Genomic DNA, 11339 nt, shown 5'->3' with positions numbered 1-11339 from the left:
TGGCGGCAAGTATAAGCGTCTGTGTAAATCAATCAAAGTCAGTTATCGTCGTTGGGCTCAATCAAAGTCAGTTTAGTTATTGGTCGCTCTCTGAGCTTTCCGCTAGGCAAGCGAGCCACAACGGAGCGTACATGTCCGTCCGAACCTGTTTTTATTTGTGTAATGATTGCGTATGGGTACTTCAGGAACTGCGGTTCGTCTTCGTCGTTCAGGATGACGAGATCGCCGATTTTGAAGTCTCTTTCTTCTTTGCGCCACTTCTGGCGTTCCTGCAAGCCTGTGAAGTAGGTTTTGTACCATCTGCTCCACCACAGTTCTGCTATTCGCTTTGAAAACTTGTAGCCTCGTCGAAGCTCGTCTCGGGGTGAGGTAATGTTGGGAGGCATACAATCATCTCTTGGTTCTAGTGTGCCAACCATCAAGTCGATGGGTCGCAATGGTGGGAGGCCGTCATCTGATGGTGACTTGGTAAGTGGTCTACAATTGATGATATATTCTGCCATCTTACAGCAGGTTTGAAGCTCATCTTCCGTCGGGTTCTTTAGAGACAGCTCTGGAAGAGCAGCCATTGCCTTACGAATGGTGCGGATCTGCCGTTCATATAGCCCTCCATGATGAGAAGCTTCCGGTGGCCCAAATTGCCACTCTATTTCCCACTCTTCCATTCTTCTCCGCAATTCTGGCGATTTACCAACCGATTGGAGAGCAGTAGCAATTTCCTTCTTCAGTAGGGTATTGGCACCAACGAAATTCGTCCCGTTGTCAGTTCGCATGAATTTGGTCCTGTAGCCTGTGGAGCAAAGAAACCTGCGGAAGACATTCATGAAGGAAGACGTAGTTAAATCTGCCGCTACTTCAACACGCACTGCAGTGGTGACCATGCACACAAAAACACATAGCCAGCGCTTAACACAGCTTCTGCCCACTGCCACACTGAAAGGGCCCGCGAGATCGGAAGCAGTGTGTGTGAAAACATGCAACCTAGGTTGCAACCTTACAGCCGGAAGCGGTGCCATCAACTGCTCGCCCCTTTCCCTACGCCTTAACCTACAGCCCAAACAGTCCTTGATGTAATGTCGAATGGTGGCTGTGCCTCCTATTGGCCACAGTCCGTAGTCGTGTTGCAGAGTCCCGAATACTAAGTCAGGACCAAGGTGTCCACAGTCAGCATGACTCTTTTTCACATATAGTTCGGTACACCAATGCCTGTACGGCAGGAGAATTGGATGTTTGAAGTCGAAACCAAGGTCTGTGTTTTGCAATCTTCCCCCTATACGAAGTAAACCGTTGCCATCTAGGAAGGGAACATACCTACATAGCTGGGTCAAGAAATGAGGTCTTTCTTTCGGGGGATCCTTATTGAGGGCTTCTTCAAAGAGAATGTGGTATTTTTCCATTCTGCTGGTGATCTTTTCCAAGGTCTCCTGCTGCACCAGTTTCAAAAGAATGATCCGTGCCTTGTCTCTTGTCATAGGTGAGATTGCCTGTGCATTTTTTCCAGTTTGAAAGTGTGTTTGAAGAGATCTGAGGCAATGATGGGCTTTGACAATCCGTATTTCTGCTTCCGTACTGCTGCTTGAGTCTGACAAGGCATTTAGTATGCGGCCTTTTCCTTCTGCATGTGCAAGATTAATGCGCAGAACTGGACTTTTGATCCCTTCCAATAAGTCTGTGTCACTGTCCCCCCGTTCCTCAGTTTTCTCTACCGGAATAATGCCAGATTGTCGAATAAATGCAGGGCCTTTGGCCCACAATTCAAAACTCTTTGTTTGCCGATGGTGCATACCCCTTGATGCTACATCGGCCGGGTTTTCCTTTGTGTCGACATACTCTGGTATTTGGTTCCCAGTGCCACTGAGAATTTTGTCCACGCGGTTTCTGACAAACTGTGTCAGCTCTTTCGTAGTGCACTTGCACCATTTTATGACAGTCATGGAATCAGTCCAGACACATGTCTGGCGTATAGGGATACTGAGGCATGATTTGCATTGAGTCAACAGATCTATGCCCATACATAAAGCAATTAATTCCTTACGAGCAATAGAGAATCTTTTGACTTGAATTGATGGGAAGAGCCTTGACTTTCCCATGACTAAGGCCGTTTCCACATTCTCATCCTGAATTTTTCTTAAGTAAATGCATGCACCCATCGCATAGTCTGAAGCGTCAGTAAACAAATGAAGTTCATTTTCCCCACCGGAGAGGGATGAGTATTGTCGGGGGAATGGAAAGGATGATAGTTGCTGCACATCCGACACACTCTCATTCCACTTTTTCACTAGATCAGGGTTTACTTCATCATCCCATCCCAAGGTGTTGGCAACTATGTCTGAATAACCCCGTTTGAGCTTAACAAAGAAAGGGCACCAGAGTCCTAAAGGGTCAAAGTGAGAGTTGACATAGCTGAGTGCTTTGCGGCGAGTTAGCCGAGATTCTGACACAATTGGGCGATCCTTAACATACAGCTCTAGCTGGTCCTTCTCGGCATACCAGGAAATGCCAAGCGTCTTTTGTTGTGGAAGTCCATCCTTTGAAGAAGTGATTTCTTTTAACGGGGGTGCCAAGTGATCCCGGTCCACATCCTCTAACACAGACAGACAATTACTGGAAAACTTGGTGAGCATGAATCCGGTTGTGGCAAGTAGTTCTGTTGCTTCAGCAATAGTCTTTTTTGCATCCTCTACTGTTTCGACAGAGGTGATGAAATCGTCTACATAGAAATCCGTTTCAACTCTGTGCAAAGTTTCGGGAGTAATATTTGCATAGTTCTTTAGCGCAGTGTACTTAATACAGAAACCTGCGATGCTGGGCACACAAACAAGGCCATATGGCATAACGGTAAATCTCCACTCTTGTGGATTGTGTCTCTCCACTGCTCCAGTGAAAGGGAAAAACCTAAGCATGTCTCTGTCTTCATTACATAACTTAATCTGAAAAAACATGTTCTTTATGTCTCCTGTGATTGCATAAGCATGTTGTCTGAAACGAAGGAGGACCCCGACGAGTGGTTCCAAGAACATAGGACCGCGATACAACATGTCGTTTAGGCTTGTTCCGTTGATGGAAAGAGCTCCATTGTAAACAACACGAAATTTTTCCTGCTCAGTTGCAAAGTGAGTTATGTAATGTTTAGGTTTCTTTTCATTGTAGCTAGATTGGCTTTCAACTGGCTCAGCATGCCCTTCCATCTGCATTTTGATAAATGTGTCTTTGTATTTTTGTGCCTTTTGTGGCTGTAATGAGAGCCTGTTGACTTGAGATCTTGAACGACGTTTGGCAATGTGCCAGCTTTCTGGTACATTTTCAGGGTATCCTTCTTTCCATGGCAATGCAAGCTGTAGTCGCCTTTGACCACGACCGTCAAATACTTCTGTCAAGCTCTGATTGTACATATTGAGGACTTTTTCATCTTCCTTGCTCATTATGTTCTTTTCAGAATCAACCTCTAGTATCAGTTGATCCTTGTAATACCGAGATAAGTCATGCTTCAACAGAGGAATGTATTCCATACACTCCTTCTCAGTAATACCATGCTCAGCAGTTACAATACTAATGATGTCTTCAACACAATTTCTTCCTTGGACTGATTGCATTGCGCAGATGTGTTTAGTATGGGAATCATCAATCTTCATACCCCAGAATATTGATCCAAGTGAATGCTTTCCAACCAGGGGTTCGCTTGCAAGGGCTTCTTTCCAAGTACAAGTTTCTAAAATTTTAAATCTCCTAATGTCCTGTGCCCCCAGGATCATACTGACTCGACGTTCTCCTTTCACAACTGGAAAATTTTCCTCCAACAAGTTATGCCTCTGAAGGACCTCTGTACTTGGAATACATTCTCTGTACGGTAGCCGAGTGTCGATAAAGGGAACGTTGGGCAACTCTACCAGCCCCGTAGTGTGATCCATTAGGTGCAGTGTCTGGTTCATACATGGGTGGGTCTCTGGAGTATTTTCTAAAAACTGAATTGTTATTTCGTCGTTTGGCTTCCACCCAAATAATTGCTCTGCCAAATCCTTAGTACAGACACTGGTATCAGCCCCCGTGTCAAGCAGTGCATAAAACGTAACCTGATTTGTGGCATGGTGCTTGCTGTCTGTCTTTACTGCTGTTAGTGTCATCAAAGGTACAGATGCCGCACTGTTTGATTGGTCGAAATAACTAACTTGTTTTGCATGAGCCATATTCATATGGGATGCGACTGGTTCATACCTTGGGCCATTATTGAGATGAGTGTCCCGTTGACGATGGTCTTGTGAATAATTTTTGTCCTGCTCTGGCGTGTGGAGCAATACTGAATGGCCCCCTTCACATTTGTCGCATGGCTTGCGGTTCCTGCAGTTTTTAGCGAGATGTTTTTCAAGACAGTAGTAGCACAAGCCTTCTCTCCAGACGAAGTTTCTTCTTTCTGCAACCTTCATTTCTAAAAACTGTCTGCATTCCTTTGTGTTATGTTTGGCCAACGGATGGATAAAGCACTTTGTAACATGAGCTCTTGGTGGTTGTTGGGGATAATAATTCGCTTGTCTTGAAGTGTCTGGAATAGGTGACTTCCTGTCTGCAATGTCAGGGGTAAACCTTTGCAAATGATTGGTCCTGGCTTGAGGAGGTCTTTTTTGTTGAGGTCTCCATTGACTGCCACTTCTTCTCTCTTCATTTTTCTGTTGATGAAGTCTCCAATGACCACCATTTCTTCTTCCTTCGTCTTGAGGTCTCCGAGGAATGTTATTTCTCTCTTCATCAATCACGGCTGATATGTCATAAGAATGCCTTTCCCTAAATTTTAGGTTGGAAACTTGCTCATCAATAAATTTAAGTATAATGTCAAAGGACCATCGTTGAAATTCTCGATATTGTTGGGCAAATTGAGCATACAAATTTGCATTGAAGCAATCAACAATTCTAAATAGCAGTTTTGGCCGTGATAGTTCATCATTCATATCTATTGAATTTGCCACACTTTCCAAGTTTCTGAGCTTGGTCCTATATAGTTGCATAGGTGTCACATTGTTCGACAGTGACCCTTTTTCCCACTTGATTTCTCGTATGGCGTCTTCTAGCAGGTGTCGAGGGTCGCCATATAGATCTTCAAATATTTCCCAGATCCGATCCAGTGCATGTCTAGGATCTTGCATTATCCAGGCGCTCTTGATGTGATCATACACTGTGTCAGTAACCGAAGCTGCGATCTTTTGAAGCAGACCATAAGGATCTGCTTCCCAAAACATAGAGTAGTCGCTTAAAAGCTGTTGCCTGAACATGGGATAGTCCGAGGCCTTTCCAGAAAACCGGCGACTACTCTCTCTATCATAAGCTAAGTATCGTGGCAGCGATTTCCATGTTGGTCCGCCAAATTGTTCCACTGAGTGGTTGGGTGTTGTTTTCCATGCGTGCTCCCTTGCAGGTGTAAATGTTGGAGTATTAGCTCGAAGCATTGGCCCTCCAACATCATTGTATATTCTCGCACCACTTGACTGAGCCTCCACTTGAGCATGGCCTGAGGTCTCTCCCATATTGCCGTCATTAATATCACTATTGCCTCCAATCTCTGGTGACGACTCCACTCCAATTGCTTGTTTGTAATATGTTTCTAATTTTGTCTGGATTGATGTATCATATTGAGCCTGCAGTTTTCTAACCCTAGGTAAGGTTAATATGGGAGTTTTGTTTTCTTTTTCTTGTTTATCAGCTTCTGTGATCCATTGATTTAATGCTTTAAGATATTCGTGATGTGCTTTAACAACATAGTCATACACCGCCTTTATGACATCATGGTTCAATTGATCTTCGCCTAGTGAGTACTCATGCATGACTGCATTCATTGCGTCTAACTCTCGAGCATATCGAAAAAGATTTCTATGATTAGATTGTTGTACTGGGCTTGGATTGTCTACCCATGTTTGTTGAATTTCACTTATGGCCTCAGCAATAGCCTCATCAGGTGACATTTCTTCAGACCCCATGGTTACTAAGGTACCAGCAAAAAGACTATATCCTCGAAGAAATGTAAGATATTCTGATGTATTATTGTATAACCCCAAGTCTTGATTGGTCACAAATTATTGCAGATGGCACCGCCTACCACCTGTGATTTCACACACCTTACAACCGAAACACAAACACCTATCAGATAGACACTACACAAAAACAATGAAAGCACTAACCTGTGCACGTTTACCAACACCCGTGCAGTCCGAGCCGATGCAACAAGCTTCCTTAACCAGCCAACTCCAATCCCGTACATCCGTAAGTATGCTCTGAGCAGTATTTGTAGGGTAGCTGACTGGCCCTTTGATTCTTGCACCACCAAAGTCTGTAAATGGTTTGTTCAAATGTCAGTTTTCCCGTAGTGAAATGTTCAATCTTCTTTACTTTTCGGCATCAACGATAGAGTCCATTCGAAACCGAAATTAATGTAAGAGGTCCCGCGTGACCAAGTTTGTTGTTGATTCTACTGAAGGTGGTTTTCTGGAATCTAACGCCACTCGTACTGTATTTCCAAATATTTATTTCCACAAAGCCAAAGATTACAGTAACATTTAGATTAATACAGTCTTAGACAGTGAAGGAGGGGGTGTTAATTTCGGCTTAATTGCCACCTGTCAACAATACATAAATTGATAATTCCCTGATGCACTAACACTTACAAACTTCCCTTTCAAAAACAATATGGCTGACAGGCAAGAGAAAATGACGGCGTGCGTAATTAAAGGGAAACGTCTTCTACCAGAAAGTTAAAGGTGATGTCTCCAATTTGGGTTTTAAGTTAAATATTGCTGTCAGTCCCCGCTACAATAACCATAATTGCAAATTTGCTGAGTTAAGCTAAGTGATCTATTTCAGACCTGAAACTTTAAACCTTTCACTAACCCAACCCATCTTCACACATGAAGATGGAGTAATCCCGTCCAGTGGTGCCGAAGTTATATGAAAGGTTGGAGGGGATAAATCAGAATTTTATCAAATTTTAGACGATTTTAACATTGGGGAGATGCATACTTTTATACACAATTTTAGTGGTACTGGTATTAAGTTTATTAAACAATCACCGGACCTGGGTAAATTAGCTGCTAACAGCATAATATACAGACAAGAAATCATGGAGATAAAAGCGCTACCAGCGCCCTTGTGAATGACTGTGAAGTGACTGCTGCAAGATTAAGAAACAAGCAAAGAAAAATTGGTACCTCTAGCGGGATTCGAACCTATGACCTTCCAATGAATACTTAGTTTTTCCAAAAAAAAAACAGAAGTCATACTTTCCTTCTTGCCCTCTCCTTCACTAGAATCACTACACTTAGTGCAATAAGCTTATAGGGCAAAGTCACTAGTCAGGAGACTGAAAACAATCGAAGCTACAGAAGAACATCTGCAAAATTATGACAAAAATACTAACTTTCAAACACATCACAAGAACTTGTTACAACCGAACATATTGCGTCTTACGGTTGTGCGCATCGAAAACTCATTAGCAATGTCATTTATGCTGATGTAATTAAGAATATTGTGGTGAATGTTGCAATTTGCAAACAATGCTAGCATTCAACCTTTCTTGTCCCAAAGTATTTCTCAGCCAGGTTTTCAATCTACGAAGATTGGAAAACGACCTCTCACAAGCAGCAGAGCTTACCGGGCAAATTAAGAGGATTTTAATCAGCTGGAGTATTTCAGAATAGAGAGGTTTTTCCAACTCGGACAATGCCGGGTAAACTCTTTTTAGCATCGTAGGCTACAAAGATTTTGCTCCTGTTGCCTTGCTGAATGGATCAATTAGATAACTCATCGATTGTCTATTCAGCTCTGGATAATTTTTGACCATTTCAGGAACTAAGCCGGTCTTGAAAATTAGTGCAAGTTCTTTATACTTTGCCGAATCGGAATTCAGGCTACTTTCAAACCGTTCGGTCAGTTCAGAGATTACTCTGTCCATGAACTGTGTAAAGCATTTTATAACGCAGTTGAGTGTCTGCAGTATAGCTGCCATCGAGCCTCCACCCAATCTTCCAGGGACTCTTCTTTGCTGTGTTGCTTGCAAAATGTAAAGACGTGATGAAATTAGCAGCAAATTTTTCCGGAAGTGAAACTGTATTTTTGTAATTGTTCTCAAACTCCAAATCACGATATTTCTCTCGAGTGATTTTCAGGGTCTGAAACAGCTCTTGACAAGAGTCAATGTCAAGCTTTTCTCCTTGCAACGTGATACTAAATTGCTCTATAAGTGCCAAAGGCTTCAAAATCAGCACAAGTCCCAGATATGTTTCTGCAGTTTCTTCATTACTGCAGTGCCGTGGCCAGTGGCCTGGTCCAACTCGTCCTTAATACCTTCAATGAAGGTCCGTCATTGTCTGTAGCGTCAAATCCAAGACAATTTAGAACTGTGATCAAACATCAATAAAAGAAAAACAACAGCAATTCGAGATGCTTGCAAACAACTAGATCGAAGTACAACTTCATAGCAAATAATTTTTGTCTGAATTATTGGGGGGGATGCTGCAAAAGTATTGGGGGGGATATATCCCCCCATCCCCCTCTACTTCGGCACCACTGATCCGTCTATCTACCACAGACAGATGCTAAAGGTGGCAGTTGACTCGATGACCTCACTGACCATTCCTGTCTCCTCCAGAAAGCGAAATAAACTAATCTGAACTTAACTACCAAAGTTAAATTGACTGAACAATGCTATAGCTTACAAGTTACACTGACATTCGATCATTACTTCAACAGCATGAGCATCATTAAACCGTCACAAATACCACATGGTGAGGCACAATCAAAAAAGTTGCAAATTAGTTTATAGGCATAACTTGTTTAATTTTTTGGCTTCACTTAGATCAGTGTTAACTTAGGTCGTTTAAGTCTGAGTCTCTCCGAGAATAAATTAATGTGACTGTCTTTGTTCGCTTAAACTTTAAAACGTTATCACATTTTGCCGCCCTCTAGCAACGTGCCGCCCCTGGATTTATCCGCAAGATCCAATGGGTAGTTACGCCACTGCTGTAGCGTATAGGCTACCAGGAAGTAGAAAGGAGACCGTTAATACAGTAAAACTGCAGGTAAATAGTGAAATAAAAAAATTGGACTGGAGGAGAAAGATCAAAACAGAAACGTTAAGACAATTGTTGGAGTAAGAAAATCGGCTACCTTTACTAGAAGAGAACAAACCAAAGTTAGGCTAGAATACGATGAAAGATGATGAGAACACAAGATAAAATGTTGAGTCTGAGCAACAACTTTTGCCCACATTATGGTCTAGGCTTCAAATAATAGCCTAAGTTACTTTGCACAAACACAACTACACTGCAGGGATATGCTGGGGACGAAAGCAAGTAGGCTACCTACACGTGGTCGACCCCGCAAGTACCAGCTTGGGAAACTATACTTTAGGGTGTTTCATTTTTTCACCATTTTTGAAATTCAAAATGCCTGGGATCTCATCTGGTGGTATTTGGGGTAAAAAGTTTATATCCCAAATTTTTTCAATTATGACGTCATATTGAGGTGGTCCACGAGGTTTGACATTTCTGGGCCTCAAAATCTCGAAATTTGGCCATATCTCCGGAACCGCTCATCATAGATCGACAAAATTAGTATCAAAATGCGCAGAAGGGTCGGTTTCCTACACCTGATGTAGAGAATATTAAGGTCTATCTGCTTCAGAAAAAAAGTTATTTCAAAAAATCTGATTTTCGGTCTATTTTCTCCTGATGAACAGAAATCAGGTGATCAAGAAAAGAAGTTTTTCTGTATTTTTCCATCTTGGAAGCTGCTATTGCGTAATATAATAGTCCTTGTTCGTTTTGAAAGAGATGAAATGGTAATTTGAAGGTATTACTATTATAATATTAATGTAACCGTTGAGGAAGAGGTAGGCTATGCTGCTCAGTGCTCACCTGCTTTAGATTAAGTGTCATTATGGCATTAAGGTCAGGTATTAGTAAGTCGATGCAAAACTTCAAGGAATTGAGCGAAATGTGCTTCCCCTGAATTCAGATATAGTCAGTCACTATTTTCACTTGAGAAAGAAAGTAGCCGAAACTAATCCTAAGTTTTTGAAGAAAATACCCCATTTCAAAGATTTGAAAGATGAACTGCTGAAAGATGTAGTTGGCATGTGGGACAAAGCTGGTCTTCCAGTGCTTAGCAAACAGAGAAACCTAGCACTTCTGGGATACGATCTGCCAAAGCATCGGCACTACTATGTTTGAAACAGAGAAAAAGAAATGAAGTAGTTAGATGTCTACACAGTAGCGAAAGCGACTCTGATGGTGTTATGAATTGGGAAGATGATAAGGAATACGAGCCTCTGAAACCAGCTGTTTGGGGAAAAGTGTGCAAGAAAGTACATTCTTTTTCCATAAATGATAGAAGTTGTGTACTTGCTGATCGTAGGATGACTTCGGTACGCCAGCAGTCAGATCTTATGAGGTCAGTTCTTGGAAAAGATCAAGTAGCTGCAATGCTGCATCACCTTCGACAGTATACCGCCAACGACAAAAAACGAGAGAAAAATCTCTGATGGAAAGTGATAACCTTCTCAACTCAGCTTCTGCCATGCAGTTATGTTATGATGGGTGCGTTGTCGAGAAAATAGATCGATACGTTTTTTTGGGCCAACTTGTTGATGATAATGGCATGAAGCCCGAAAGTGTGCTTGCTGTTCAGTCTTTTCCCAAAAGTGTGCCGGTCACTGCAGAACTGATTTTTGGCACCATCATCCAGTAGGCTTGCAGAGTTCACCTATACCACGTATATTCAGTCATGGCTGATACCACTGATCTCAACACAGGAAAAAAGTCCGGAGTCAATACTCGACTGGGCAGTTATTTTAATGATGAAGTTGGTCATGATATTCATACCCTTTAATGCATGTTCCACATAAATGAAATATATCTTTCCCATGTCATTTCTTTTGTGGACGGCGCCAAGAAGAGTCCCGGAGCAATGCAAGATGGGGCTTTGCTTAACCAGATAGCAAGACTAGACAAGCCCAGTACTGAAACCTTAACACCAACTATTATTACGCAATAACAGCTTCCAAGAGTGGAAAAATACAGAAAAACTTCTTTTCTTGATCACCTGATTTCTGTTCATCAGGAGAAAATAGACCGAAAATCAGATTTTTTGAAATAACTTTTTTTCTGAAGCAGATAGACCTTAATATTCTCTACATCAGGTGTAGGAAACCGACCCTTCTGCGCATTTTGATACTAATTTTGTCGATCTATGATGAGCGGTTCCGGAGATACGGCCAAATTTCAAGATTTTGAGGCCCAAAAATTTCAAACCTCGTGGACCACCTCAATATGACGTCATAATTGAAAAAAATTTGGGGTGTA

This window comes from Aplidium turbinatum, chromosome 10, assembly GCF_918807975.1.
Source record: "Aplidium turbinatum chromosome 10, kaAplTurb1.1, whole genome shotgun sequence".
NCBI classification, from domain to species: Eukaryota; Metazoa; Chordata; class Ascidiacea; order Aplousobranchia; family Polyclinidae; genus Aplidium; species Aplidium turbinatum.
This window is presented reverse-complemented; position numbering follows the sequence as displayed.